The 27845-nt window shown below is 35.0% G+C and overlaps 1 long non-coding RNA gene across 1 annotated transcript; it reads left to right on the forward strand.

Annotated features, from left to right (window-relative positions):
• The first annotated feature begins 4999 nt into the window (after window positions 1–4999).
• On the forward strand, window positions 5000–27432 carry LOC309802911. The gene is made up of 4 exons (XR_014293872.1): window positions 5000–5121; window positions 21577–21798; window positions 23315–23403; window positions 26998–27432. It is a non-coding gene; the product is annotated as an uncharacterized lncRNA (long non-coding RNA).
• The last annotated feature ends 413 nt before the right edge of the window (window positions 27433–27845 follow it).

The raw sequence follows: 27845 nt of genomic DNA on the forward strand, positions 1-27845 counted from the left end.
ACCAACAGAACAAGAGACAAAAAAGCTTCAGAAAAAAACACAAAACCCTGTTCCCCCTAGCCAAAGTATGAGGAAAGGGGTTGCTAAAGACAGAAGACCATTTGGGCATTAATATACACACTGCTCGAGCCAAGTGCCAGTGGAATATACACACTATTTGAGCCAAGTGCCAGTGTAATATTGCACCCATCCCCTATGTCCTGTCGTTTCAGTTAGGCCAAGGTAGGATTTGATCTTCCACACCACCCCACTCCTGCCCTCCAGAAGAGCCAGCACTCTGATTCCCCACCAGGGTTCTTTCAGTGTGGTCCACTGGTGAGCTGAGCCTCCACCCCTTTCCATTAGCAAACAGACTTTAAAAGGTGGTGCCTGGGCTTCCCTTTTGGCGCAGTGGTTGAGAATCTGCCTGCCAATGCAGAGGACACAGGTTCGAGCCCTGGTCTGGGAAGATCCCACATGCCGCGGAGCAGCTGGGCCCGTGAGCCACAGCTACTGACCCTGCGCTCCGCAACAAGAGAGGCCGCAACAGTGAGAGGCCCGTGCACCACGATAAAGAGTGGCACCCGCTCGCAGCAACTAGAGAAAGCCCTTGCACAGAAATGAAGACCCAACACAGCCAAATAAATAAATAAATTTACTTATTAAAAAAATAAAGGTGGTGCCTGACAGGCTTGTTAACACTGGGCTGCCCTCACACAGTCGTGGGGTCCAATGGTGGGACATAGCACCCATCTCTCCCTGACATCAATAAGAATAGGATGTTACAGGTTGGAGGGAGTAGGCACCCCACTAACCCCCAAAACATGATGTCAGTGAGACCCAATGGGATGCGGAATCCCCATAACCATCCTGAGGCAATAAGACAGAATGAGATGGCACAAGCAGGGCTAGTTGTCAGTTCTCTTCCTCTTACCCTGGTGTCAATGGGGCCAGCACATAGCTGACCCTCTACCCACACCCGGCATCAACAAGAAGGAATGAAGTGGGAGGAAGGACAGCAAAAACTTCACTTCTCCCTTCCCCTGTGTCAAGAAATCTACTGGGGAGATGAACTTCCACTCCTACTAAAAGGCAACACAATGATATTAATGTTCCCACTTTTGGGGGGAAGGTGTCAGAAGGGCCAATAGGATAGCTGAACTTCTACTTGATCTGTCTTCAGTGAGACAATGTAAGTGCCCACTTTTGCTGGGGTATTGTCAGTAGGGCACAATGGAAATCTGTACGTAACCTCCCAGTCCTCATACTACGCCTCAAATAGGATGACTTCCTTCTAAAAAGTAATAATAAAATTAAATGGGTTACAGAGTCATATAATAACTCACAATGTTTAGAATACAATGGAAAAATACTTATGACACCAAGAACCAGGAAATCACAGAATAAATGAGAAAAGACAATAAACATACACCAACACTGAGATAAAACATCTATTGAAATGATCAGACAAGGATTTTAAATAAGCTGTCACATAAATGCTTCAATTAGCAATTATGTGTTCCTTGACAGAAATGGGAAAAACAGAAAATGTAAACAAAGAACTACAAGCTATAACAATAAAAACAAATGAGAACAGTAGAACTGAAAACTACAACAATCAAAAAACTTCGCTCAAGAGTAGAGTGGAGATTACAAAGCATAGAAACATGAACTTATAAGAGATGAATACAATGTACCAAATGTACAGAGAAGAATAGACTGAGGGGTAAAGATGGGAGAAAGAACAGGATCTCAAGAACCTGTAAACAGTAACAAAAACACTAACATTCATATCATCAAAGTTCCAGAATGAAAACAGAGAGCAAGAACAGAGGACTGACAAAGTATTCAAAGAAATCATGGCTAAAAAGTTCCCAAATTTTTAGAAGACATAAACACAAATTCAAGAATCTGAATAAACCCAAAGAGGAAAAATGCAAAGATATCCTTGCCAAGACGCGTCATAACTAAACTTCTGAAAAGTAGAGACCAAAAAAAATCTCGAAAGTGGACAGGAAGAAACGATGCATTACTTATTGAGAAACACCAGTTCCAATGACAGCATATTTCTTGTCTAAAACTCTGGAGTCAGAAGCATTGACATAACATTTTTCAAGTGCTAAGAAAAGAACTCTCAGCCACAAATTCACACGTTTTATATCCACTTTCTTGTTTGACTTACATTAATGGACTACTAACTCATCTCTTTATATCTGGGACTGCCATCACCCTTCTCCAAAAATCTAGTCACAGTATTTCCAGAGTGATCTTCCTGAAAATGAAACAAATTTTTCTTATAAAAATACCTGATTGTGTTACGAAACTTTTCTCTCTTCTAAGTTACCAGTTAAAATCCTTCAATGGATTCCCATCTTTCTTGGAGTAAAATCTCACATCCAAACTCTCTTTGTCGTTTTGGGCTGCTGTAAGATTATACTGCAGGTTGGGTGGCTCATAAACAACAGGCATTTTTTTCTCACAGTTCTGGAGGCTGCAAGTGCAAGAATAGGGTGGCAGTATGGTGAGATGAGGGCCCTCTTTTGAGTCACAGACTTCTCATTGTAACCTCACATGGCAGAAGAGCTTCAGGAGCTCTGTGGCGTCTCTTTTATAAGAGCACTAATACCATAATCATTTCCCAAAGGCCCCAACTACTACTACTATCACCTCTGCAAATTAAGATTTCAACGTATAAATTTGGAGGGGAACACAAAGACTACACCATAGCACTTAGTATATATACATGGACCATTCATGGTCTGGCTTCTACCACCCTCTCCATTGTCTTCTTTTCTTACACTCCAGTGAGCATTTCTTTTTTTTTTTTTTTTTTGCGGTACGCAGGCCTCTCCCTGTTGTGGCCTCTCCCGTTGCGGAGCACAGGCTCCGGATGCGCAGGCTCAGCAGCCATGGCTCACGGGCCCAGCTGCTCCGTGGCATGTGGGATCTTCCCGTACCGGGGCATGAACCCTTGTCCCCAGCATCGGCAGGCGGACTCTCAACCACTGCACCACCAGGGTAGCCCCAGTGACATTTCTTATACTGATTATGAATGCAACTCCTTTCTGGACTGATCCTTAACCATTCATTTTCTGGCAAACATGAATTTATCTTCTCTTTTCCTCAAAAATTCACCCTTCCTTCATGTTATGTATCCATTTCAATTGCCTTCTACAGGAAGCCCTACTGATATCCCCCATATACTACTGTCCATGGCATGAATTAAGGTCTTACCGTGTCTTCTTATAGCACTCTGTAATAATTTTTACGGTAACTATGGATTTTCTTATTTGAGTGTCACAATACATTGACTTCTAGATGGCACGATAATGATTTTAGTAACAGTAACACTGGTGCCTAGTTTAACCCATGGCATACTTTAGGTGTTCAATAAATGTTTGTTGAATGAATGAATGAATGAATGAATGGTCAGTTTGAAATCTTAATCATGTTACTTTTCAAAAATCTGTTAAAAAGATCCCCACAGTTTTCCAGAAGATTAGGGACTTAGGATCTTCAACTTGATTTAATAGAGGAAATTTTTACTCATACATCATGCTTAAATAGCTCAAAGTAAAACCATTAACCCAGGAATTTAAGGTTACCCATTTGGACTTGCAAGCCAATAATTAATATCTCCTGCCCCCACTGTATTAGATGGTTTCAATGCTCCACTCATATCTCCCCAGCACTCACCATTCCAGTATATGCTGATAGACTCATGCTACCACCTGCAATTATCCACCTTAGGGCAGGCCAGAAATGTACAGGAGTTAATGTATCTGGGTGTAGCTTTCAACCAAGGACAGAGGGGACTGGAAGATAAGTACTTCAAGTTTCTCACCAATTCTTGGGATAACTCTGAGACATGTTCTATAGAGTTTCACAGAACTCCCCTGAAGTACTGGCAGCAGTTCCCTGCAGGAGTAATAGATTCAGCAATGCACCACTGTTGGCTTCCTTCCATGCCACCATTCTCAATTCCCACTCCACTTCTGAGTGTTCTGGAAGCACCTCCCAGATGAACAGTTTGCATTCAAATTATTGCCTCAGGTTCTGCTTCTAGGGGAATTCAATTTATAGCCTCCTAACAATCCAGTGCTCCTTACAGAGCCATCACTGGTACAAGTACCAAGGCATGGCACATTATGTATCACCCCTCCTAAATCCTAATATTTTTAAACAGATAGGAAAGAGCACGACCTTGAAGAGAAAAATCATTTATACGAGAATAGCCAATGGATAAAGTGAAGGAGAGACAGTGCCATTTGTTTTCCATTAATGATTGGGTGAAATTTATGGGCAGATGGTCTAACAGGTGTGACTATAATTTGAGGAGCCTGCTCCCTTGGTTACAGAAGACTGCTATTGTTATTATTATGGAAGCACAACCTCATGACTTTATTGCTTCACTTGATGTAGCCTTTTCCTTTACCCTTAAATCTTTCTACATCACTGAATTGCAGCCAATAGATTTATTTTCTCCCTATGGCTCCATAACAAAAAAAAGACACACATGTGCACACACACACACACACACAGAGTTTTGTGTATGCCAGTGCTAGAAAAGACAAGCTCATGGTGCATGTATGCGATGGATATTGTACTTTCCAGGTCTCTGTGAAATAGTTTTCTGCAGGTTCGTATGTTTATTTTATGAATAATTAACTTTAGTAAAGTTAATTTCCTGAAGATCTTGATGAAGGCTGAAGAAAGGAAGTAAATTTTAAAGAAAAAGACTTAGAAACTTGCACTTTTTGCCCTCTCTTTTTGTCTTAATGAACAAAGTATAACTGGGCCTTTTTTGAAGTCTTTGCTTGAGTTGAAGACACAAAATGCAACCTGTACATTTATCATAATATGTTCAGTTTATGAGTACACAAACTTATAAACTGTGAATTTCCAAAAGTTATTATACCATTTAGAAGATGTTTGCTGGGACGTTTACTTAAAACCAAACAATTGAGGTCTATATGTCCAAATAATTTCCTTCTCTCTTGCTGTCTCCATTTCAGTTTCCTGAGTTTCTGGGAAGGCCTGGTTTCCCCAAAGGAACGATTTCTGGTAGAATTCTGGAGGTCTGACCCGAGAAAAATAATCCAGTATAGCCAATGAATTGAGGACAAGAAGGTTTCCAATCAGGTAGGAACATTTAATCTCATACATTACAATCACCTTAAGTAAGGTGTGCTGATAGCTGGATATGATATAACTGCTTGGAAAAAGATGCATATCTAACCTACCCCACAAGGAAGCTGTTCTCAGTTCCCTTAGAGGTTGTGGTGTTTATCAGAGAGTGCCTTGGGGGAAATGAATACAATAACAGTATGATGCTTTTTGTTTTCATTTTTAGCTCATTGTTGCCAAGTACACTTGGTGATCTTGGTGCCTGTGGTTTAATCCCAGGAGGTTAGACATGTGGAACAGCACATTAACCCTTTTTAGTATTTTCTCCCAAGACAAATCATTTTTATAGGTTGTCTCCATGGTCTTCTAGTTGCTTATCAAAATTAAGCATCAAGTCTTCTAAGTGAGCAATAGCCCCAGTCAGTGAGGAAATCAGCTTGGTTCTTATTGGGGCACAAATTCTTGGTCTTGGCACAAAGTGGGTTCACATAGGGAGTTAGAAGGAGAAGAATGGGGCATGCGAAAGGGGAGTTCTGTGTTCTCATTTACCTATGCATGTTGAAACTCCACTAACAGTTTTATTTTCATTAGCAATTTGTGATAAAAACTTAGGGTAAAGGGAATAATGAAGCTGTCCCATTATATGGCAGGACAAAAGATAGTAGTGACATCAAAATCAGGGCCTACCCATCTCATTTGCAGTTATATACTCAGTGTTTAGCATAGCATTTGACCCCTCATCAGTATTCAATAAGAAGCTGCCTGTTGAATGATTTAGGGATGAATTAATGAATGAAAAAAGTTAATATGGTAGAAAATGTGTTTTATCCTTGTATTTTCGTGTGCTGACTTCTATATTTCAAGACCCAGCACTGTAACTGACACATAGAATATAAGCAATAAAATTTGCTGAAAGAATGAATGAGTCCCCACAATTCTAAGAATAATTTTAAGACCAACACAGACCCCATATCTACCAAGTCTATGACAGAAGTATCCAGAGATGAAAGCCTGATCTCAGCTAGTGGTAGAGCTGACAGAATTTATGTAGTTTTAATAATTTACAGCTCATCCCATTACATCTAAGCATAGTACCTACGTGAGTCATACAATTAAATGTTGACTGAGAAAAAATGCACAACCTAAAAGTTGAGAATTATGTTTTATTTGGAGGACATACTGAGGACCTAAATCAGGAGACAGCCTCTCAGATAACTCTGAGGGCCTGTTCCGAAGAGGTAAGGGAGAGCACAGGATATTTAGGGGTTCTTGCAAAAAAAAACCCAGGTAGTTGGAACATCAAAAGATTACTGTTAATTAAAGAAACTAGACATCTTAATTTAATAAATTTAGCAATTTTCTATATATGGTGAGATGCAAGAATCTGGTCTCATGGAAATCATTCCCTTGAAATGCACTTTAATTATCTAGCGCCAGTATCCTGTTTTCTCCATCCTGAATCCCCTCAGGGTGGAACATTGGGGGTGGCTTCAGTGGCTGATGGCTTGATGGCTATAACATCCTTTGTACTGATACCGCAGGCTACATTCTTTGTCCACGTAAATGACTTGAATATGGATAGTAAATCTGTGGATTTGCAAAACGTAATTCTTGGAGCATTTTTAGAAGGACAAAGTTAAGGGCAATTTCAGAATCACTAGCAGCTAAAATTGCTATTTATACTTTTCCACCGGTAGGTAGTAATCTGTTGTTGCTATCTTCAGTATTCCCAAGGGATAACAAAAGCCATTTAATTCTAGAAAGAAATGTAAAATTTAGCACAATGCAACTTCCATAAAACCAAACACACACCCAACTCTCGCAGATATGAAGTAATAATCTAAAATAGAATCCTGGAACTAATTGCAAAAAAAGAGCAAATGTACTCATATTGGATTTTATTCTTTTATTAATGATTGATATATATATATGTGTGTGTGTTTATTAATAAAATTCAGAGTTTTTATATGGAGAAATAGCTTTGTACCAATATTGTCTTTGTATGTGTTTATCAATAATGTATGAGATTGCCTCCTATGCTCCTTTTCCTTTATTCTCTTGCAGGCAGTAGATGTAGTTATCAGTTGTTTTTAAAATTTCTAGGCAGCCAAAGAACTAGTATCACTTAAATAAAGAAGGCAAATTGTCCCAAAGTAGGAACAATTTTCCTTCATTATGGAACATAAAGTCCTCATATGAAGGGGGAAAAATTTCATAGCTAAAAGCTTTCAACTACAGAAGATTTATGAGTAACTATGTAGGTTGTTTCAAAGTGGACTCTCTATAATTAATGTCTAGGGGTTATCTTTGGTATATAATGGATTTTGATTTTTTAAATATTATTAGATAATATACAAAAGAATATATTTAATTGTATGTAAGTTATGAGAAATAATAAAAACTCCTGCAAACACACCACCAAAACTAAGAACTAGAATCAAAACTGCTGAGTCTTTTCTCTGTTCTCTACCCTGATCCCACCTTCCTGCTTTCACCAAAGAAATCACTCTGATCTTGGCTTTATGTTCAACAACCACATAATTTTTATCTGATTTTGCTTATTATTGAGATTTATAAAATTGATATCATACTTTAGTCTTCTGTGCTTGCTTTTTTTACTCAACATTATGTTTCTAAGGTTCATCCACTTTACTTTAACTAGTGTTCATTCATTTGTACTACTGTATAATATTTGATTGTATAAATACAAGAAAATGTGTTTATGCTATTAATGATATTTGGGTTGTTTGGGGCCTATTACGGACAGTACTTCCATGAACATTTATTTTAATGTTTCCTGGTACACATGTGCAAGATTTAACATAAGTAAAAGAGTAGACATACTAAGAGTAGAATTGCTGAGGTGTCGGGAATTCAAATATTCAACTTTAAAAATTCATGTCAAAATATTTTCCAAAGTTATGGAATAAATTTTCAGCCCTTTTGCTCTATAGCTTCACCAGTTAGAATGGCCATTCTAGTCTTTTGTTCCTTGTATTAGTCTGCTCAGGTTGTCCTAGAAAAATACCTCAAATTCAGTGGCTTATAAAACAAGAGATTTATCTTCTCACAGTTCTGGAGGCTGGAAGTCCAGGCTCAGGATGTTGGCAGTTTTGGGTCCTCCTGAAGCCTCTGTCCTTGACTTGCAGATGACCACTGCTTCCTTGCTATGTCCTCACATGGCCTTTTCTCTGCGTGTATACATCCCTCTTATCTCTTTCTCTTCTTATAAGGACACCAGTCATATCAGTTAGGGCCCCACCATTATGACCTCATTTAACCATAATTATGTTTTTAAAGTCCCTGTCTCCAAACAGCCACATTGGGAGATGGGGCATCAACATACGAATTTTAGGGAACACAATTCAGTCCATAACAATTTTAATTTGTATTTCTCTAATTACTGATAGGCTGAGAATCCTTTCATTTGTTTAACAGTTGCCTATGTTTCCTATTCTGTGAAGTCCAGAGAATATCTTTTGTCCATTTTTCTACTGTTTATCTTTTTCTTACTTATTTGTATTGTTTTTTAAATACAAGCAAATAATCTTTGGTCAGCTATATATGACACAAATAAGTTATTTCATACCTTCTAACTTTTTTAATGTTGTCTTTTGATAAATAGTGGCTCTCACTTTTAATGAAATCAAATTTATCTTTTAGCTTAGTGTCTTTTTGTTCTACTTAAAATGTCCTTCCCTAGTTTAATGCTACCCAGATATAGTATATTTTCTTCTGAAAGTTCTAGTGTATCTTTGTTTTATATTCAAGCCATTAATGCACTTACAATCGAGTTGTCTGTATTATCCAATTTCTTTGTTTTCTTATGAATAATTAAGTTTTCCAGGACCATTTTGGAATGAATGGATTTTTAAGGTGTGTCTGAGCTGTTCTTGACCATTCATATAATTTTCAGAATTGGCAATCCTGTAAAACCTCTATTAAGTATTTTTATTGTAATTGTATTGACTATATAAATTAAGTTGGGGAAAACTTACACCAATATGATGAGTCTTTTCAATCCATAAACAAGATGTACCTCTCCATTTATTTAAGACTTCTTTAATATCTTTCAATAAGGTTTCATTTTCTCCATAAATGTCTTACACATTTTTATGTAGATTTATTCCTAGGTAGTTTTTTTTTCCATTTTAAATAATTTTTAAGCTCTCTCTTTGTTCCTGGATTATAGAAATCCAATAGATTTTTGCATCTTGAGCTTATATTTAGCCATCTTGCTAATATTGTTTTTTAGGAAGAGAGAGGATTTTCTTAGCAAAGAGGAATAAATGTAAAATCAAGTAAAAAGGTTATGGGTCAGCTCTGGTCAATAGAACTTTCCATGATAATGGAAATGTTCTTAGTGCTGTCAAAAACTACAGCCATTAGTCACATGTGTTTTTAAATTTTTAAATGTAAGTTCAATAAAATTAAAATTTCAGTTCCTAAGTCAAACTTGCCCACATTTCAAGTATTTAATAGCCACTTGTGACTAATGGACACTATACTGGACATTGTATCTCTAGACTATTAGACTGTGAAGCCATGGCGTCCCGGGATTTTATCTTTGTCAATGGCATAGTGAGATCTTTCATGTGACAGTTATTCTGTTATTAAAAAGAGAAGTTACTTAACCTAGTCATCCCTAACTTTTTGAAATAATCCAACATAGCTTTCACCATCCATGGATTTCTTGAATCATATTTATGTTTCTAAACTATTTCTTATATCAAGTGTTCACTTTGTAGCAAGTTCATTGTCCTAAAATGGCACATACCAAAGTATCAAGAGGTTCCCTTATTCCTGATAAGCTGTGATGGGATGAAGAAGACCTTGTTACCCTGCCGATCTGATTTTTATTATAATCAGATGTTAATCTGTATCAGTCTCCATATTCAAAATTCACCTTCAAAATTATATGTTATTCACATGATGGTTGTCTTTATATCATTTAGCTAGAATCATGCCCTTATAAATGCAGTTTTGGTCATTTTCTACTAAAACCTCTTACTTATCTGTGTGGAAAAACATCTCTTACTTGTTTGCCCTCTTATAAACTCTTCCTGTAATTTAATCCTCATGAGCTTTATTTCCCCTAATTTTAATTACTTAATATTTTGTAAAACATTTAAGAGATCACTGGTATGCTCTTTTTTTCAATCATCTATACATTTAAACAGTGGGTTGCAATAAAAAATAGTACTGGTAATCAGAAGACCAGAGTCCTAGTTTTACCTGTAAAAATGAACTATATGTGCATTTAAATAAGTTTTATGTAAGGTTATATAAGGTTTATCCTGATTCTAAAATTGTTCTGATTATTTAGAAAATTATGTTTGAAATATGACATTATTCAAAACCAATAGAGCTTTGAAATCTATTAAAAATCTACAAAGAATTCAACTATTTCACCTTTTTCCCTGATTTGATATTAAACTGTAATCCTTCATCTTTCACTTACAGCATGCTGTAGCTTCTGTTGACACAAAGACAAAATATAATGTCTAAATATTGTGTACTTGTGTTTTAAATGAATACTTTTGTTTAAAATTGTCTTTTACATAGATTCTTGATGCCCTTTTCACAACGTTTCCATTCCCCATGCTACTGCAATCAATCACTCATGATAGAAAATTATTCTCTTTTCTGTTTGCTAAAGCTCTTTTTAAAATACCAAGTTTCAAATGATCATCAATTCAAGAAACTTTGGGAAATGAACCTCATAATTTCCAGAATGAATATTTTGTTTCACTGGCTACCAGGACACCATCCTCTCCTAGATTTCTCCCCTCCTCACCCACCATTCCTTGGCAGTCTCCCTTGGTGATGCCTCCCATCCCTCAACGTCTTTTAGAATGCCCTAAGGCTCATTCCTGGCCCCCTTCACTCTCCATCTACCTTAACTACTCATGAGTTTTAATCTAGTCCCATTACTTTAATGGGAAGATGACTTATGATTCCCCAATTCGTACTTCTAGCCCTAAGCACTCACCTAACCTCCAGACTCCTAATTCCACTTTCCCACTAAATATCTCCAATCTATGCATAATAGACATTTCAAACTTAGCAAATAAAACTAAATATTTTGCTTTGATCCATCCATTGCACTCCCGTTTTTCCTGGCTCCATAACTCATCCAGTTGCTCAGGCCAAAAATGTTAGATTCATCCTTAAACTCTCACTTTCCCACAATTCCTGTGTCCAGTCCATCAGAAATTCTTGCCAGTCTAACTTGAAAATACATCCTGAATGCACCTACCTCTCACCTTACTCTTGCCGTCTTTACTTACTCCAAGCCATCATTGCTTGCCTCATCTAATGCAATAGGCAGCCTCTTCCACAACCTCCTTGCTTCCTCCCCTCTTGCCACAATCCTTAGAGTCTATAACCAATACAATAACCAGAATAATCACAAAAAACATGAATCATATCACATTATTTTCCAAAACCTGTTCCCATCACTTTAGAATAAAAATTAAACTTTTTACCTGTCCCACATGCTTTATTCAGTATTTCTTCTGCCCTACTCTCCAAGCTCGTTTACTACTACTATTCTCTCACACACACATCCAGATTTTCTTTCTGCAGTGGCTTTCCCAACGTCAGGGCCTTTGCACTTGCTATTCCCTAAAACCTGGAAGATTTAAAAAATCTGTAAGATTCCTCCAAGCAAGATCTTAGAAAGTATTTACATTTCATTTTGTAGAGACATTTGGTAGAAGACATTTTTGCAAACGATAGATACATTTTACTTTGGCAGCTATTCACACATCTGGCAATTTCCAAGTTGGTTAAATAACAAATGTGAATTGATGAAACTAAAATAAAAGAACTGTAGTTGGTGAGACCTATGTGTTTTAAACCGTGAACTTTGAGGAATTGTAGACATGCAAACTCCACCATGGTTTCAGTGTTAATGTGTGAGAATTAGCTAAGGTATTTTCCAAATACTCATTACTCTCTAAAGAGCTTCTGAGCAGGAAATAAGAACAGGGCCTGTGGACCTGAATTTTATCTAGTACCACAGTTGATTCTGTTGCAGGTGGTTTTCAGTCAGCCCTTTGAGAGACACCAAGCTGGGGTATTTGCCCAGATATGATTACCAATGGTTATGCAAGTCACCAATGAGATACAATCGAGAATCAACAAATGACTGAAAAGACTGACAAAAGAAGAAGAGGATCCAGTAAGGAGCAGTAGAGATGCTATCCCAAGCACTCTTGGCTAGGAGTTTTACAAATCCATTCATATAAATGGATGATAGTTAACAGCCAAATGGCACTGCACATTTTTTTAAGTTGCTGAGTATTAAAGTGTATGGCTAAGCATCATAAGTTTTGTTAAATTATATTTTGGTTGCTATAAAATTAGGTGTACATTGTGTGTCATAGATGTAGGGATACAGATGTGTAAATATATGTCGTTGTTTCAGTTCTTCAGCTGATACTTCATAATGTCTTTGCAACTTCTAAATGAAGGACCTCTTCAAATATAGTTTAGAAAGGAAAGATACCTGTTCATCCCTGTCCACCTCCCTTTCTTCATCCCCGCTCTTGTCCCTTCCCTTCTTTTTTTTTATATCTTTATTGGAGTATAACTGCTTTATAGTGTTGTGATCCCTTCCCTTCTTGAACAAATTAGTCCATTAAGTGAGGTAAAATAACACTTTGTCAGCATGGGGGAGGTGGGCATTCAAGGAACCACATGACTTGGCATTGGGTCTCAGAGTCTGAGAAAAGGGAGAGGATGTCTGCATAAGGGAGCCTGGAGTTGACTGCTGAAGTCTGATTCGTGTGAAAGGGCATCCACATGAGGAAGTGGCCTTGGCAACCACTCTGTACAGATTGTCCTAACCCGTGCCAGGTGGAGAAAATGTGTGGATGGGAAAGTGGCAGCTACAAGAATTTACTTAAATACAGGAAGATTGATCAAATAATTAAGGATATTAAGAATATGGTAATCAGTGTTATTTTAATATCTGTGGAGGGAGTTAAAATATGAAAAGGGCAAAAACTAGAATGAAAGGGTGTTGAAAGGGAATGGAGGATGTTAATGTGAGCACATGATTTTCAATATAGAGACATTATAGAAAAAAACATAGAATATATGTATGCATATGTTAATGAATGTGTTTGTGAATATGTGTAAATGGTTATGAATATGTGTTTTCATATGTGTGTATGTATATATGTACATAAATCCCCTAGCTCTGCCTATTGAGAGTACCTGGGACCACTGCTTCCCAAGAGCAATGAATACACCTAGTGTCCAGATCTTGGTTTCTAAATACAGCTCTCCAACTGAAGGAACTAAAGCTCTTTGGAGAAATGGCTGATTCTAGAACCACTACAGGGAAAATATAAGATGACCCTAGAACATATTATTGTTTCAAGAAGTAAGGGATCAGCCATAAAAAGAAGCGAAATTGAGTTATTTGTAGTGAGGTGGATGGACCTAGAGTCTGTCATACAGAGTGAAGTAAGTCAGAAAGAGAAAGACAAATACCGTATGCTAACACATATATATGGAATCTAAAAAAAAAAAAATGTCATGAAGAACCTAGGGGTAAGATGGGAATAAAGACACAGACCTACTAGAGAATGGACTTAAGGATATGGGGAGGGGGAAGGATAAGCTGTGACAAAGTGAGAGAGTGGCATGGACATATATACACTAGCAAACGTAAAATAAATAGCTAGTGGGAAGCAGCCGCATAGCACAGGGAGATCAGTTCGGTGCTTTGTGACCTAGAGGGGTGGGATTGGGAGGGTGGGAAGGAGAACGATGCAAGAGGGAAGAGATATGAGGATACGTGTATAACTGATTCACTTTGTTATAAAGCAGAAACTAACACACCATTGTAAAACAAGTATACTCCAATAAAGATGTTAAAAAAAAGAAGGGAGATATCACACAATAAATGGGAAACATCAAAGGATATAGAAGCCAAACTGAAGGGGTTTCCACTGGACAAATCTTGAACAATCTCAGCCTCAAAATAAATAATGGCAGAAATGTATTATAGTCAATTGAATAAAATAGGAGTCTATGGGTTCATACTGATTTAAATAATTAAACTGAGTAAATTATGTTTGATGAGGAACAGGATATTTACATAATTACAAAGTGCCTTACCACAAAATTTATTAATAATGAAGGAGAAAAAAATAACTTTACAATGGAGAAGACTGGGTGATACACCTTAATCAAATGAGTAACATGATATTCCAGTAAGGTTACAAGTTAAAAGTTTGCCAAGATTGTTTGATAGGAAGCAGTGAGAAGAACAGAGCTTCACCACTGTGTTATTCCTGCCAATTACACATATCCTGAATAATCATGAGACAAATACAAACAGCTAAATCCTACAAAATAACTGATCCATATTCTTTAAAACTTTCTAGTTCATGAGATTCAAGGGAAGCCTGAGAAAATTTACCAGATTAAAAAACTAAAGAGACAGGACAGCTAGATGCAACATGTGACACTGGGCTGATCCTTTTATTATGAAGGACATGATGGGGATAATTGACAAAACTTGAAAGAAGGGGTCTGAGGATTAGTAGCTCTGTGGTCATGTGTCAGTGTTAATTTCCTTATTTTCATGATTATATTTGGATATATGTTTGTAGGAAATACTAGAGGATTTGGGGGAGACATTGCATTGTGTTAGCAACTACTCTCAAATGGTTTGGGAAATAAATTATTTTTATTGTCATTTCAATCTTTCTTTAATTTTCGAGATTGTTAAAAGAAGGCAAAAAAAGAGGAGTAACCCTCCTTTTCCTGGCGACTGCCATAGTTAAAAGCTCAGTTTACAATGGTGGTCAGTTTTTCAGTCTATTTGTGCTAATTTCTGTTACTAACAACATAGCATCTTATTTTCTATTTGAGGTTTTTGGATTTTTCTGAATTATGCTTTTGCTTTTTATTCTATCAAATGTCTATGAATTTGACAAAGTCCTCGGTATTAAAACAAAATCAGTAAGATTCATAAAAATAAAAATAAGTTCTTGGAGAAATTTATAAATTTCTACCTGCATTCAAATTGGAGTAAGTTGGCAAGAAATTTATAAGGGGAAAATACTCTAAGGAGCACTCCCATTCAGAAACTCAAAATGGTTGCACGTGTTTATCTTGTAAGAGGTCTGTGATGAAACAGCAGGATGAAGGCTATATGTCCAAACTTAAATGCAATCTTTTAAATCGCCTTTCATGTCAGGCCATGTAAGAACTGGGCAATTCAAGAAGTAAATTAGAACAATTCTTATTTTCAATTATTTCTTAGGTCAACACTTAGAATAATGAAAAACTTATCTTTAACTCCAAGAAATCTGGACAGTTATTAAAGCAAATGTGTTGTCCTACTGGCCTACACCTGGTTACAAACAGCAGTACGACTTCAGAAAACCCTGGACACTGAGTGGGCTTTCTAAATATAGATTTTTCTTTCTATAAAGGTGTTCTACAAGAATGCTATCTTTTGTGAAAATGTGGCCTTTATAAAGGGTACACTAAGGTCTGTGACTTTTAGACCTAGAAAAGATTTGAAATATTTTCTTAGCCTGGGAATCACAGTTTAGAGGCATAGAAAGAGAAACCCAATGAAATTAAATATTTTGCCCACCATCAAAAGGCAAACAAGTAATAACGACAGCACTCAAGCCTCTGTCTTCTAAATCCATTGAATGCAGCATAAATAGATTGCAATAACGGCTGATTTTCATTGTCCTCAACACTACATTTCTTCTGTGCCTTATCCCTCTTCTTTAAGGGATGACATTATCTGCAAACATTATCTATAACTATTTTTTTTAATTTTGCTGTTTTGTAAACTTTTTGTTTCTATGTTGAAAATGTGTAAGGACATTTACCTTCTTTCTTGAAACACCTTTGCCTGTATTTATCACATTTTATTGTTGAACTATTGTGTAGCAATAAGTACAAAAGCGCCTCTAGTAGAGGAGATAATATCAGAGGCAACAAGGTGTGTGTATGGGGGGCGGGGTTAGAGTTGACATACCTTAAGGGAGATGAGGAGAGAGGGAAGAGAATAGAAAGTTTATTTATTTGAAAAAATATGGCAAGTTAGAGAATTTTGGCTAAACTTTATACAATATAGCTTTCCTTAACTTAAATTCCGGGTTAACTTCCACTCTACATTGCCACAGACTAGGGAATAAACAAAGCAAAAAGATTTTTGGTACCACCATTTTGTGTTAATTTCATAAAGATTTCTACAAGACTTTTAAAAAATAAATTGAAAAACGAAAGTCTTGTCTTTAGCTTATTTTCCCTGCATGCTTGCACTTTAATAACTTGATAAATGACATTTAAACTCAATAGTTATGATTAATTCTGTCCCACAATTTTTAAAAGCACTGGGGATTGTGTGCGTGTGCATGTGCCCACCTTTACAACCAGTAAAATAAAGTTCTTGATCCAAAAATTATTATCACTTAGACTATTGAATAAAATCAGATATGATAGAGGGGCCAGCTGTTGGTAGGTTTAAAAGTCATCCTAGGTGATTAATTCATGCAGCAGTGTTGCACGTCTCTCTTTAGATGAAGCACTTAGAAGTATAACCAAGCATGGATCTAATTTCATATCTGAGATGTGTTTTATTTAGAGTTCTTTGGCAAGTGCTTGCTCTATGTGTTTTTATAGTCTTTGGTTGTGCTATAAAAATGTCAAAATTATGAATTAACAGATATGCAAAAGTGAAATCCTAGAAGATAGGATAAACATGAAGTCCTCTAATTATCACTCAAATAAGTTTGGTTGACACAGAACTGGGAATCAGATAAAGACATTAATAATTCATAATGCTGAAGTTAAAATCTTCTAGTTACAGTACAAAAGAAATCCTCATTTGTACCACAAGGTAATGAATTCAGTACTTTTCATTTGTTAAACATTTGCTTATTACCCTGCACCGTGCATATAAAATTGTTCCCAAATTTGGAGGGCAAACAGGAAAAACAGACACTCTCTACACTCAAGTTGTTTATACTGCAGTCAGTGAAATTTCTCTACTTTGAGATCTTTTAATTCCTCAGCTCATTGTAACATCTTCTTCAGATGAATTGTTTTTTATTTGTTAAAACCAATGTTTAGCACTTTAAATAGTTTCTTCAATGTTCCTGATAGTGAAATAGAGTCATCATGGTAATTTCCAATACTAATTATAGAGTTGATAGGAGAAATGCTCAAGATTGATAGTAAAGTGATTTCGATAATCTACAAAATGTCTTGAGGTTTCCCAGATAACAACTTGTCTCCCAGGCAAAAATGCGCTTATTATTTATATTCCAAGCTTATAAAAATGTTTGTACTTTAATCATATAGAGATTTTACAACATCTTTTCATTCATATTTTAAGATATTTTGTTCAGTAGATTATCTCATTTAGAAACTATTGATTTATATATACATACTATGTAAATATTAGTATACATTTCTCAATGACTAGATTAGTGCTTTCTTAACTACCTAAATTTGTTTAATTCACATTGTTGTTCTTCAGCATTTCTTTTACTCACTGGAGCCTATCCTACTGACTTCAAAAAGCCTGAAAAATCTGAAAATCCCATTTAAAGTAACTGTATGGAAAATCTTTAAAATAACATATAATAATGAGAGAGAAGAAGTGTATTTAATATTGTGCTGAGATTATTCCATTAATAAAGAGATTAATCAATAATTCTAATATTCAGACATATAATAAAAATGAAAAACAATCATAATACTGAGCAATGACATTTTCAATAAAGGGAGATATTAAATATTGTACAGGAAACTAGAATCTGCAAAGCAGACAAGTTGGCAATGATTATACATATATTTAAAATATGTTGAAACAGTCATAGACAGTTTTTCTTTTTGGCTGAAAAGAGGCATATTGAAGTGTTTAAGCACTACTTCAACTGGAATAGATATTTAGACACTATACAGAAAACACATGATTGCAGAAGAGCAGATATTAGCAGGTGTGTGAATGTGTGTGTCTTTTTTTGTGTGTGTGTGTGTGTGTGTGTGGTACACGGGCTTCTCACTGCTGTGGCCTCTCCCTTTGCGGAGCACAGGCTCCGGATGCGCAGGCTCAGCGGCCATGGCGCACGGACCCAGCTGCTCCGCGGCATGTGGGATCTTCCCAAACCGGGGCACGAACCCGTGTCCCCTGCATTGGCAGGCGGACTCTCAACCACTGTGCCACCAGGGAAGCCCGTGTGTGTCTTTAATTAATTTATTTTCATTCACTCAAAAAGGACAAGAATACCAAATTTACTTTAAAGGTGGCATTGTGATATGTTAAAGTTCCATTCTTAGACTTTTGCTGCTGTTGCTGTTCCTTTAGTATTCACCAAAGAGTACCGTCCTGTCATTTATCCAAGTTAGAAATCTAGGAGCAATCCTAGGATTCTCTTATAGGGTCCACTACCTTCATGCTCCCCCCTGAATAAGTAACAAATTCTTGGCTCTCCTATATAGGAAAGCTCTCTCCAATGTACGCCTGCTCTGTCACTCTCCGGGTCCAGCATCTCTGCCTCAGCCTCCCATTGAAGTCACTTCTATTTCATTCTGTGCAGGGCCATTTTTAAACCTTCCTCAGTCCTAGGCAATTGCCCTTTTAGAAGCTTTACCCTAAATGTTATCAAATGCATTAAAATGTGCCCAAGTCACATATCCAATATAATTTATAGATAACTATATGAAAGCTGAGTAACATTGCTGTTGTAGTAATATTTGTTGAAAATATTAATTACACAAGTTTTCATCTCAATTTTGCAGATTTGTTTTCATATTCTGGAGCCATTTTTTTCAGGTTCCAAACAATTTTCTAAGTCCTTCTCAAACTCCTAGTCCCTAGTGAGTGTGCTTTTACTGTCACAGGGTTGAACAGCCCAGACAGCAAGATGTCTGAAGATGAAGACCATCACAGGGATGAGTAAATCAGATACGTGGAAGTTGGAATGCAAAGTGTTTATAGAAAAAAATATACAAATCAAGGAAGAAATTGCAGTGTCAATTAATATGATGTATATCAGATGATAGTATTAAAAAGCCAGGTGAAAAGAAAATAACTTAATAATGTACATATTTGTCTGATTGTTTACTAGTGATATACTGCTCAGTGTAAGGTGAGAACCTCAGATATTATCTTCTGGAAAAAAACCCTTTAAGCCCTAACAGTTTCAGTTTATAAATTTCCTCTCTAATAAATGAGGAATAAAATAATTTACAATAAATTAATTATTTCCTCTTCTGAAGGTACCAATACCACAAATTCAGTCAGAAGATGGATCAAGTTTTTCATACATTTCTCTCATTTCACATTTTTTAAATAAATGAGACTATATTTTGTCTAATGACTACCAGAACAACTATCTGGAAACTGTGACTTCATTATATGTGAGAGAGTATTTTAGGAGATATAGATGTATATTTAGATGGAGATATAAATACATAGCATATATACACAATATTTAATCAGACACAGGAAATGTAGGATAGCTCCAGAGTGGTACACCCTATGTTCTGAGCTGCTCCAAAATGCAGTTGCTTTTTTTTTTTTTAACATCTTTATTGGAGTATACTTGCTTTACAATGGTGTGTTAGTTTCTGCTTTATAACAAAGTGAATCAGTTATACATATACACATGTTCCCATATCACTTCCCTCTTGCGTCTCCCTCCCTCCCACCCTCCCTATCCCACCCCTCTAGGTGGTCACAAAGCACCCAGCTGATCTCCCTGTGCTATGTGGCTGCTTCCCACTAGCTATCTGTTCTAATGGGAGTTCTCTGGGCACAAAGGGCACTATTTTCTGTAATGAGATTAGAAGAAAGGATTTGCTAATAATTGCTTCTATAGCAACTAAAAATCTTGGAATCCCACCTTTCAGCATTTTGAAAATCTTAAAGGGGATGTTGTCAGTAACAAAAAAATTGAAGACTGATTATGTATTTAAATTAATGATTCTTTAAATTCATCTGCCCTTTCATCTTTTAAATTGATTCATGCTTCTCAGAAAATAAAATATGCTAATCCATATATCATTTTTCCACTGCGTAGGGCAACTATATCTAAAAACAAAAATACTATCATTTTACTTTCCTTTACTCTATTCCTCCACAACTTGTGTTGTACTTTCATATTTTCTTTTCATTCTGCTAGTGAGATATATATACATATATGTATGTATACATATATGTATATATACACATAATATTTAGATTTTAGATATTTGCATTATGCAGGGCAATCCATAAAATGGATAGATGCTTCATTTTAATACCATTGAATACAATTTTCATAATTTTATACTTTAATTATTTTTGGAAGCACAAACCAGAAAGGGTAAAGCAAACTTGAAATGGAAAAAGATGACCAAGCTGACATTTTGCATTTCAGACTTTATATTTGGACTACTCAGTGGGACAGATTATAATAACAAAATTTTGCTTTTGCAGGGAGGTCAATCTTTGCTTCTGCATTGCCTCATCTCTTTTAATCCCATCTAGTTTATTTTTCATCTCAGAAACTATATTTTTCATCTCTAGGAACTCAATTTGGGTTATTTTTATATCCTCTATATGTCTATTTAAGATGTTGATGCTTTCCTTTAAACTTTTTGAACCTATGAAAATTAGTTATAATAACTGTTTGAATGTCTTTGTTTACTGATTGTACCATTTTTCAGTCTGTTTTCATTAATTAATTTTTCTCCTTGTTATGGGTTATATTTTCCTTCATCTTTGCATCCCTAGTAATTCTAGATTGCATGTCAGATATTGTGAATTTTACTTTACTGGTTGCAGAGCGTATTTGTATTTTTTAAAAATATTTGTAACTTTGCTCAAAGAGGTAGTTAAGAAATAGTTTGATCATTTTGAGGCTTCCTTGTAAGCCTTATTAGGCTGCAAGTGAAACAATTTAGTCTAGGGCTAATTTGGTCCCACTACTAAGCCTATACCCATTGAATACTCTGTGTATTGAATACTCTAGTTGATGCTGCATGTATTCAATTATATCAAAACATATTTGTATAATCTTAAAGCAATAAATGCAACACATAAAAATATAAAAAAATAAAAATTAACTTTTATTAAATAAAACAAAAATGTTTTCTTCTATTAATTGTAGTATTTTAACATATTTAAATACTGCATCCCTATGAAATTCATTTTGTTAATAAATATGAAAAGAGAATCCACCTTTATTTTTCACAGGTGACCAGGGACTTGTTCAAACACCAACATTTAACTGTATTACACAAAACATTATGCCACTGTTTTTTATGGGTTATCATTATAATTAAAGCTTTATACAACCGTTGTCTTGTGCTGTTTGTTGTTCAATGTCTAAAAGTATTGTTTAATATATATATATATATATATATATATATATATATATATATATATATATATATATATATATATATATATATATATATATTTACTTTTAGCAGTTTAAGCCAGGAGAGTAAATCCAGTTCCTATTACTCCATCCTGTCCAGAAGCACAGTTCTTAAGTGAAATTTAATACCAAAGAAACAGTTCCAAATTTTACAACGGATCTATCACTGGTTGTTAGCATATCTTCCCACACCCAAGACACCAAGATACCTTCTACTCACTGTTAAAGCTTTATGATGAGTAAAACTTCCACCACTGTGCTTCCTTAGCATGTGAGTATATTTTTAATTTACTGGTTATATATATTCTCTAATTATCCATTATTTTGTCCTTCTTTTTGATTAGATATTGATATCCACATTTTTTTTTCTAATAGCTCACAGAAATTTCTCTCATTAACAACACCAATAGAAATAACAATAAAAATCGCCTTGGGGGACCAAATTTATATCACATTATCAAGTTTTTATTTTGCTCCCATAAAACTTCTGCAAAATACAACCACTCTCTATCATCAGTATCATTAGAACAAAACCAAGTCATTCTAATCTCAAAAGCACAATATTTTATTTAACTTAATAAATTTCACATTATAAAAATTTTCTCATAGCATCATCCTTAATTCCTCAGTATTCACTAATATTGGGGGATTTTTCTTTCAGTTATTTGAGACTAAGGAAGATTTTATTCATCTCTACAACCTGGTATATATATGTACAATGTTTGTCAAAAGTGGATATTCAAAAAAATTCTTGACTAAATTACGGTAATTCATGTGATCAGTTCTGCAGTTCTTAAAACTTTAAATTACTTGTTAATTCTAAGAGAAAGTCAGATACTTTTTAGAAGGATTTCCAAACCATGCTAAAGTGTCAGCCTTCATTTCCTTGTGTGAGGGAAACAGGAGAGAAATAGATGGTTTTAAAGTTCTCCAAGCTTCTGTGTCCTTTATACATCCACAATTTTAATCCTTATCATTTTCAAGATTTGCTAAATTATTTGAGGTGATCCATTCTCTTATTAAAGTTACATATTTTATGTCACATACTGAGCATATTAACAAATAACTTACTGATAAATGACAATGCCCATAACATCAGGTTAATCTGATTTCCATGAAATGAGCTATAACTTCAAGAATATTAATTCATCTAATAAGGGTGATGATTTACCTAATGTTGCCTAAACTATTTCTCTTGATTATTTAAGAGAGTTTTCCTAGGGGAAAATAGCTGGGAAGTCTATAGAAAAAAAAATACAACCATGATTAATTTAATTCCAGTCTAAAGGACTCCATATATAATGTATTTGAGAAAACCAAGTCACTATTATAGATTCCGATAAATGGTTGTATATATGAGATATTTTTAATGTAACCCAAATTATAAGAAATAGTTTTTTGGTATAGAAGCAACCACTCTTTTACCTAAAGGAAAATATAAAATCTGAGTTCATTGAAAATTTGCCTCATTGCCCTCTGTTAGTTTGTGCCTGCCCCATCCTTAGGGGCCCAGTTAAGGACTATTCTATCATCCATACATCAGAAGAGAATGTCTGTGTTCTATGTTGATAGTCAGTCTAAACAAATATTTATACAGTTGAGATCAGAGATATAAAATGTCAGTTCCAAATCCACCCGTGATGGCACATATACCAGACAGATGACAAAGGTTATAAAGGCCTGTGAAATACTTGAATCATATTTTGCAACCCTTGAAAGAATTCAAGTTGGAGATTAGCAGAAACCAGGCTCAGTTCTGTCCATAATCCCCTTTGTCTGTCTTCTAGCCAACAATATGAAAACCTGAAGCCAAGCTGACAAATAGAGTGTGAAGGGCCTTCTACTGCATTTAAGAAAAAACTGAGACTTGCTATAGGTAGAAATTATCTTTTCTATTACTATTATTGTTGATGTTGTTGTTATTCATAGAAATAATGGAAAAAAAACCCTAAATAACATTATTCTGCTGGATTCTTTACTATATGCAACACAATAAATTAACTCGCTTCATATTACACTGGGCATATAACATGAAAACATGTGCAGAGAACAGAAATCAGTATCTGTACAGACAAATGCCCCTGTGATAGAGAAATCTATTATTTTAAGTTCAGACAATTAGATCTATTAAGGTGTAAGAGTGTTTCAGTACAGTCCTGCTAAAAGTAAACCTTAAAAGTAAATCGAAAAAAAAAAGGAAAACTGATGCCAGTTAGATACTAAATATAAGATTATGCTATGTATATGGGACAGGATAGAACTCTGAATGCACTCACATGTAGGGAAAGCAATATTAGTGACAAATCAACTAATGTCCTTATTGAGCATAGACGTTCCAAGAAGGGTGAAGAGTACTGTATATTAGATGTAAGACTCATAATATTCAAGTTAGTTGTAAAAGAAACAAGGTAAATGCTTTCAGTCAATAGGATAGGCTGAACTGATATTGAGAATCCTTTCTTCCAACCTGAACACACAGTTTGTTATACTTTTGTTTTCTTTTATATGTTGCTTTTACATGTAGCAACACATAAAAAGAAAATGAACAAGCTTACAAAAAATGGGGTATCCCCAGTCTCAGGATTTAAGGAGAAAAAACAAATTCAACATTAGAATAGTGAGGAGGAGTTGAAACCAAGAAATTCAAGGGGGCCCTGGAAATAATAAGCCTTGTTTTTGAGGGCTGGCTTTAAATATCTGTTGTCTTATCAGAAAACAGGTAGATGCTGTTGTCTTATCAGAAAACAGGTAGATGCTGGAAAACAATAGAATAATATCTTCAAAGTACTGAGCACATATAGCTGTCCAAATTAAAATTCTACACCTCATTTTAAAAAACTACTCAAGAACAAGACGTAAAGAAATTTTGATTCATAGACAAAGAGGAATTACCACCCACAAACTGTAACAACAACAACAACAAATGACTAAAGCAGTAGCAGCAGCTATTGGAATTGTCTGAAGGCATTAAAAAATATTCTGATGCCTGAAGCCAATACTTGGAGATTTTTTTTTTTTTAACCAAAGTGATCTAGGCGGTGTTTCAATAATGGGAGCTTTAAAAAGTTCTCACATAATTCTCATGTGTTTTAGGCAAGATTGGAGACCATTGTACAAAGAATGTTCTTCAGTAAGAAAGAAAATAAGCATATAAAGAAGTAGGAAGGTGCACTGAACAGTGACCAGCAAAGAAATTTGTAATGTTGGAATGAATCTGAATAACGGTTGAGTGTAAAAAATAATAGCCAATGGGGGTGTGTACAAAGTAAAACTAAAACACTAGATAATATACTGAAATACTGGAGATCAGATTTAAAATTTGAGGGGTCCATGAACCGCTTAGGAGGAAGATGAGATAATTAGTTTTAGACTTTTTCAAGTTAGACATATATGTCAAATTTTTCAGAAAACACTAAAAATGAAGACTTCATATATGATTCATAAAAAGGTAGACCATAAAAAGAGAATGAAAAATGTGTTTAAACGAAGTTAGTACCGGGAGGGATAAAACATGGAAAAATAAAGGAGAAATAGATCAATAATCACAATACATTTGATCACAGAGATAATAAAAATAAATTTTAAAATTCCATTTTATGCTGCTTACAAAAGACATATATAAACTATTTTTAAGATGCAATGCAATACTTCACTCGAAGTAATTAATTATATACATGATAAATGATTTTTAAGATTACATATTTGGCATGATGACATGTATATAAATTTTTAAAACTCAAAGCAGTCATGTGTTTTTCATGGATTCATTTGCATATAGTAAAAAGTTCAAGCATGGATTCAAAGTATTTATATTCAATTCATGATACCAGTTATCTAAGAAGAGGAAAAATGGGACTGAAATGAGAATAGAGAGGAGAGAAAAGAAATGTGTGTGTATCTGTGTGTTTGTGTGTGTGTGTGTGAACACATGTACAACAAATATGTGCTTCTTTCACAGCATGATTCACTCTATTCCATCACGATATTAATAAGATTTCATACAATATGGGCATCTCTGCAGAAATTAAAATTGTCACATGCTTATGTGTATTGGACAATGAGCTCACCTTACTATTTCCATCCATTCTTCAATTAAAATCTAGAAATGTGAATGGGCTGTTAGAATTTAGTTAGTGAGCCAATTATCTTTACAGAACATGCTAGTTATGCACAGCTTTTCCTTGGCTTAACTATGTTTTAAAATAGCAGGCATTCATTTTATGTCTTTAATTGATGGCTATCACACACAATTAGTTTGAAATTTCTTATCAATATGCTTGAAATATATTTGGTTGAATCATTGGAGTAATCTTTTTTGAACTTACCCAAAAGTATGTGTTTAGACTTCCTAAACACAGTGGCACATTTCCAAATACAAAGTAGTTGCATTAGAATTATTCCTAATATGAAGTCATTCATTATTTGTGGCAACAAATTTTCTCTTGAAAACTTAGCTTCCAGATGGAAGAAAAATAAGGGTAGAAATGTATTTAAAGGCAAATATGAAGATGAGAAATCAAAATTCACATTCCATAGTGAAAGAAAAAGGGTTAGTAATTACAGAGAGAAAGGCAAATACAATGCAAAAATTATTGGAACATATTTTGCTCAATTACAAACAAACTTACGTGGTAAGTTGTAGCTTCCATTATTGCACCAATTTGTAGCATATTTTAATATTTTCATTTTGAAAGGAAAATTTTAAAAAGTCATCTATTGTTTTTTTTAGAAAGTATCTAGAGTGGTTGAAGTGAAATAACTTTCAGAAAATGTGTTAAAATGAGGCTACAAAAGACTTAGGAGGACATAAGCTTGGTTCTTATTGTTGACAGTTTGCAAATCAGCAAACTGGGGATACACATTATTTCCAATTTAAAATGAATGATGATTCTATATACATATATATGCATCTTATCATATTGATTATAAACCAAGTAAAATCTCATGAAATCTAAGTATGTTTGAAAAACTTAAACCTATTTTTATGTTTTTCCAAACACTAGAAAATGAAAGCAATTTCTGTTGTTTGTCATTTTCTTTTGGACTCTCTTGGCTTCCTGAAAATGATTATGTCAAGATATTGGAGAAATATTCATAGGAAGCAACAGAGGCCATGAGAATAGAGACCTACACTGCTTCCTCATTAGAAAAAATAAGATAAAAATTCCTGTCTATCCATTTCAACTTACACTCAGGGATGCTTATAATATAGAATTTGAAAGTTGAATACATACTAGTTGTCAAGTAGTCAGCCCCGTTGATTATTCATGCATTCCCTCCTAAGTATGTTGTTCTTAGAATTCAGAGGGGTCTTTTAATCACACCCCCCATCTTGACCACTCACATCTCCAGATTTTCCTACTTCACGGCATACTGGTGTTTAACTTATTAAACAAATATTTGTTGAACACTTACTATGCATGCTAAGCAAAGGGGATCAAAGATGAATGAATATTCATTTGTCTTTAAGGAGACACAGTCTACTGGAGAGAGGCAGAACTGTGAGCAGATGACTGCATAAAGAGGCAAAGTCAAGTCTTATTTATTCAGAGGAAGAAGTCCCCGTGATCAAGCAACAAGTAAAATCATTTCAGTGTGCAAGACATGGATTTGTGATTGAAAATGCACAAGCATATTTATTATCCATCATAGATGATCACCTATTATAATCAGTGAGATTTCTTAATGGCACAGCATCTAGAGGAGGACGTCATGCATGAGCCTGTCATATTCAGAAAGTAAGGAAGTGGCACAGTGGGAACAATTCAGGAAAGTAAATAAACATGACAGTAGATTTAAAATCTACTTTAACTGTTCTTACTATTATTAATCTATTTGGGCAAGTAGTAGTTTTCATTGATGTTAGCATTTTTTCATCCACGACTTGAAATCAGACATTAAATATTAATATTATAAAAACGTTACAAATCGAATTTATTCACAAATTTATAAAAATAGATCAGCACCAGAGACCTATTTATTGGAAACAAAGTAGGTAGAACAATGAAACTCATTTATAGTTCCTCCTCAACCAAAGTGGACAGAAGTTATATATGTAGAGGTCAATCCTGGGCCAGAGGCTATTTAATATTTTCATCAAGTCTAGGATGATAGAAAAGCATGTGGATTTAGTCATTTACAGTTCTCTTTAGTTGATAAGACTGATTAATACTTTGTCAAGATCAAAATTCAAAATGACCGTAATATGACCTTGACAAATTGGAGAAGTGGTTTAAAACAATGCAATTTGGGGCTTCCCTGGTGGCGCAGTGGTTGAGAGTCCGCCTGCTGATGCAGGGGACGTGGGTTCGTGCCCCT

Source organism: Mesoplodon mirus (genome assembly GCF_964341445.2).
Source record: "Mesoplodon mirus genome assembly, chromosome: 1".
NCBI lineage: Eukaryota > Metazoa > Chordata > Mammalia > Artiodactyla > Ziphiidae > Mesoplodon > Mesoplodon mirus.